The sequence below is a fragment of the Sinocyclocheilus anshuiensis genome, unplaced genomic scaffold, assembly GCF_001515605.1.
Source record: "Sinocyclocheilus anshuiensis isolate Anshui unplaced genomic scaffold, SAMN03320099.WGS_v1.1 scaffold426, whole genome shotgun sequence".
Classification (NCBI taxonomy): domain Eukaryota; kingdom Metazoa; phylum Chordata; class Actinopteri; order Cypriniformes; family Cyprinidae; genus Sinocyclocheilus; species Sinocyclocheilus anshuiensis.
The window spans coordinates 1,572,334-1,578,258 of NW_015542362.1; positions in this window are offsets into that span (position 1 = coordinate 1,572,334).

Below are 5,925 nucleotides of genomic sequence, written 5' to 3' on the forward strand. Positions count from 1 at the left end.
CCATGTCTGGTTCTTGCCTAAAAAGACGGGTTTACGATGCTTACCCTGGAGTTGGTTCACCCTCTGCCTATGCATATAATTCAATGTAATGTTAGTTCACCATATAGGGTAAGGGCAAATTACAGTTAACCAATTAACAGGTTTTCACTGTAGCGTTTTTACAGTGCTTATCTGTAAAAACTACAAGTATTCTTTACAGTGTTCAAAATATTGTCTTTTGTGTTCCACAGAAGTAAGTCATACAGATTTGAAAAGACATGAGGGTGAGTAAATGATGACATATTTTTCATTTTTTGGTGGACTATCCCTTAAAGCACAAGAAAAAGTCTCATGTCTGCCGTGAACAGTTGGAATGACACTCTGCCCAAATTATCGCAAAACTAAGAAGCGGGCAAATGGTTTATGTAAGAGAAGAAAACAGAAGCTGTCCTAGAATAGAGATGACAAGCAATTGAGCACCATTTTTCTGCCATTATACTTATTTTTGCATCATCTTAGCATAACAAATCATGTTGTTTCAATTAGACGTGCACCTCATAAAGACACCCAAGCATGTCATCTGAGAACACGGCATGTATATTCTTCAGTCACTGAGTTAATCGGCATGTTTTTCCAAGACTCAGTGCAAGCTCAGTGCCCTGCAATTCTTTATTAATGGTGCTTGATTTTCCGTATAAAACCCTGGACACCATGAGAGCAGAGCACTCATGCATTGAGGATTGCATTTGGACTCTGAATCAGACCAGGGCTGACTGTTCATGTAGCTCCTCTTAAATGCGGATCTGAGCTCAATTTTACAGTCATTCGTCTAATGATTAAATGTTCAGAGTCAGGTTAGCAGAGCTGATTCTGGAACAGTCTTTACCAGGGAGCCAAGACTGAGCCCTACGGGTCAAGTTTCATCCTCCTCTCTGCAGAAAAACTTTATATACACAAGTCCCACAGACCCCCAACCCCTTCTTCACGCACAACTGAATAAACCACAACAGGCGAAGCATGCAGACCCAAGCGACACCCCATTTAATGGGTCTCCTCACTGATCCTATAGTGTCTTCCCGGCTTCAGCGATATGCAATGATTTGTGCTACAGAGAGGCTTCTTATTTGAACAGGGCAAGCTTGAGGCTTTGTAATTGGTAGGCAAAATGCAGAGAGAGGCATCAGTGGGTTCATATGCAAGAGAGAGAGAAAGAGTGATATTATTAGCACAATGCAAATTTCCCCCTTATCTCCCTTCCACCATAACCAACAAGTTTTCTCACATGCAAATATCTCATACTAGAGAATTAAAAAAAAAAAAAAAAAGCTGTCAGCAAAGCCTCCATGTATGTGTAAAAAAAAAAAAGCAAACAAATTCGCATTCTGCGCTTACATGTGCTTCTGACATGTAAGTGCAGTAGGAATTGAGTGTAAATAGATTTTTTATTTTGTCAAAGATAATAAAGACAAGAGGAATGCTGTGCGTCATGACGATAACTTTATAAAACTTTGTAAAAAAAAAAAACTTTATAAAACTCCTCTTTAAAAAATTCTCTGAGATATGCAAGATATTAAAATATCTTGAATGCATTTTTGCATTAAATATTGCAAGATGTGTCTTGTTTAAAACGTTTTTTTTTGTTTTTGCAAAAGCTCTTAAATTAAAAAGTTCTTAATTTGATCTCCACATTTTCAGAACGATGTGTTATATTTTTAAAAATAGAAAAGTTCATAAAGAATATTGTTTTGAATAAAAGCTAATCCACTGCTAAACTGATGCACTTTGCTAATTAACTCATTTTAACCCAATTTTATTTTTTATCAGAAAACAATTATAATGCAAGACATTAAAAATGTATTAAAGGGCCATTCACACTGTTTGTGCATTTAAAAACTTGAGGTACAGACACTTTTTTTTCAAAGTGTTTTACAAGTTTAGGCTCTTTCAACTTGAGCACCATATTTTTAGAACGACATGTTACTTTAGAAAATTCTAGAAAGAATACTGTTTTAAACAAACGTGAATTAGCACTGCTAAACATACTTAACTCATTTTTAACCCAATTTTATTTAATTTTTTATTTCAGAATAAAATTGAACACTGACTAAATTTCTGAAGGATATTGCATTCAAAACACAAAAGCAATGATTTAAAAACAACTCTAAAAATGAACCCTGGTCTTAAACCGGTGTCCTTCATGACCCCTTTCACCCTCTCTCTCCAATTTCCTGTCAATCTACACTTTCCTATTAATTAAAAGGAATAAAAAAAAAAAAAACAATAAATAAAAATATCTCATCAGGATGGTTTGATATTGGACATGTCGTGATATTTGGCTGACAAATGTGTCATTTACCTGGAAAGTTGAACCAGTGTTCCCATTAAGTTGGTTACACTAAAGCTAACTTGCTTTGAAATGAAAGGTAAACTTCACAGGCAAATGATTATACTTTTCATAGCAGGTAAAACACCTCACACAAAAAATCTTTTGTTGCCTACTAGGAAATATTCTACAAATTAAGCTTCTTAAGTCTCTGACAATGGGTCTCATTTTATATTTGTACGCACAGAAGAACTTCTCATGAAAAATTTCCGCCTAATTCACAGAATGTGTGTACGCACATTAATTTGTTCTAATCCTCGTTCTAACGTTAATTAATTTTTTGGGTTGTTCTAAATGAGCAACAGCAAGCCCAAGGTTAGTAATTTGCATAAAACCCACCCAAGGCATGTCCATATAAGGGCTTGTTGCACAATATTTACCACATGACACTCTCTAAAGACACATCTCCACCTGAGAGATGTGCAGCAAGACCCTTGAGCAATGCCAAGTGTACCATCCTCAAAACAAGTTCGAAAACAGAGAAAGCTTTTATTGGAAACCTCTCATTAGCCAGCTGTACATATGTATGCATGTGTCTTTGCACCTCCTTGCAGCTCAACTAATAACTATGTATGTACAGCCTACATATATATTTTTTTTCATAAATTTAGATTCAATTTTCGAACCAAAGTTATTGACGAATTGTTTCTTTTTTTTTCGTGAAAAATTGTATATGTAGATTTCATGCACAAATTTGTGTGTACACACGGTTAATGAATGTTTTATCCGTGTGATTATCCGTTTATTTTTGCATTTAAAATGCACATGACACTGAAAAAAAAGAAAGAAAATAAATAAGAGTGCAACGTTCAAATGTGCCTGTCTAACATGTTTACATGTTCTGAGTGAACAGCCCATAACATTTAACAGAGCAAAAAGTCTATTAAGAATTTTTTTAATAAAAGAGAATTAACACGACTAAACTGATGCACATTGTTAATAAATTTTTATCTGAATAAATTTAAACATTGACTACATTTATGAAGGATATCTTCATCAAAAGACAAAACAATGACTAAAAAAAAATCTGTAAAAACACTGGTCCGAAATCCCTTTCTCAATCTCTTGTAGATTTTCTGTCAATCTACACTTTCCAAAAGCCCATAAATATAAATAACACACTGTCTCACTCACCAAGGTTTAAAAGGTTTGAAATTGGACATGTCATGACATTTAGCTAACAAACATCATGGCATTTACCTGGAAAGTTGTACCAGTGTTCCCATGCAGTTACACTAACGCTGACTTGCTTTGAATTAAAAAACTTCACAGGCAAATGATCATACGTTTTATCCCAGGAATAACAAAAAGTGTTTTGTTACCTACCAGGAAATATTCTACAAGCAAAGCTCTTAATTACTCTGACAATGTTTTGAAAATATCACGTTTCAATGAGAAACTAAATGCTTGCTAATTTTGCAAACACCTCAGTAGAGGCAAAATGTTATGAATTTCCCTTTAATTATATTGATCACACTGAGTCACAGAGTTTCACATTTCAATTCATTCTAATATGTCATCTGATCCTAAACTCCAGTCCTGACTGTGACGGTGCACCCAGGTTGACTGGGGAGCAGAGCACATTGCTTCTGCTGGACTCCAGAGGTCTGGAGGTAAGAGGTTTAAAAGCAAGGCTCCCTGAAGCCAAACATCTGAGAGCTTGACTGATCGATCTGGTCTCCCTGCCGCAGTGAGGACTCTTGTGTGTGTGTGTGTGTGTGTGTGTGTGTGTGTGTGTGTGTGTGTGTAAGGGATTGCATTGGAGGGCTAATCAGATTCTCTGGCTCATAGAAGATGAACTGGAATGGAATTATTTATTGCATGTAACCTTCAAATTTGATTTAACAGAATAGTTCATCCAAAAATAACACATTTCTGAACATTTACTGACATTTACTGAAGATATAGATACGTTTGTTTCGGAACAGATTTGGAGGAATTTAGCATTACAACAATTGCCCAATGAATCCTCTGCAGTGAATGGGTGCCATCAGAATGAGAGCAAATAAAAACATCACAATAATCCACAAGTAATCCACATGAGTCCAATCCATCAATTAACATCTTGTGATGTGAAAAGGTGTGCGTTTGTAAAGAAACAAATCCATCAAGGCTTTTTCACTTTAAACTGTCACCTCTGGCCAAAATACAAGTCCATAACCCATAATTAAATGCTTCTTCCAGTGAAAAAGTACATCCCCTGTTGTCCTCTCACTTCAAAATCCACCGACATAGAACTGCTTTGGACTGTTTGTGCTTGTGCTGTAAACGGTGCATATTTCTCTCCTGATTCAGATGAAACAATTTTTTTCTGGAGAAAGAAATATTATTGATATTGGACTTGTATTTTAGCCAGAAGCAAACGTTTGAAGTTAAAAAGATCTTGATGGATTTGTTTATTACAAACACTCAGTTTTTTACTTTATAAGATGTCAATTGATGAACTGGAGTTGTTTGGATTATTGTGATGTTTTTATCAGCTGTTTGGACTGACGGCACCCATTCACTGCAGAGGATCCACTGGTGAGCAAGTGATGTAATGCTACATTACTCCAAATCTGTGTTGATAAAGAAACAAACTCAGCTACATCTCGGATGGCATGAGGGTGAGAACTGTCAACAAAATTTTATTAATGGGTAAACTATTTCTTCAAACACCATTGTCTGATAATAATGCACACAGTCATGTAGAAGTCGTGGCCTAATGGTTAGAGAGTCGGACTCGTAACGCAAAGGTTGCGGGTTCGAGTCTCGTACCGGCAGGGATTGTAGGTGGGGAGTGAATGTACAGCGCCCTCTTCCACCTTCAATACCATGACTGAGGTGCCCTTGAACCCCCGAACCCCCAACTGCTCCCCAGGCACCGCAGCATAAATGGCTGCCCACTGCTCCGGGTGTGTGTTCACGGTGTGTGTGTGTGTTCACTGCTGTATGTGTGGGATAGGATAAATACAGAGCACTAATTCCTAGTATGGGTAACCATACTTGGCCACATGTCACGTCACTTTCACTTTCACAACTGAATAATCTGAGAAAAGCTGTCATAAGGTGCACTGAATAAAAGTCTTCTATGAAAACGCTGAGCTTCAGCAATACCTTGACCTAGTACACTCAAAATAAGGATTCCACACTTCTCCCAGTTCAGCCATCAGTCCAGTCTAAGTAATCCTCTCAGACTGTGGATTATAGTATATTATGTGGGCCACCTATGGGTAAACCATCCTATTTAATCTCTATAGAGCGATACATTTGAATGTCCTTAACAGGAAGGAAACTTGCATTCGTCACTATTTATGTGTTTGGATGAGATTCGCAATGCCCGTATTAGATTACAAATACCTGATTTGCTCTCACTCTGTTTAACTTGCTAATGCCCTAGGAAGAACTCTAGCCTCACTGAGGTAAACAGTGTTTTTTTTTTTACTTTCACGTTTGAAAGGGTCACTACATTATCTCAAATCGTCCACAGTAGAATTCATATAGAAGAGACTGTCCTAGTTTTTCTTCTGATGGAAAATAATGGAATAAAGAGAGATGGGGCCAAACACATTAAATGTATCTGA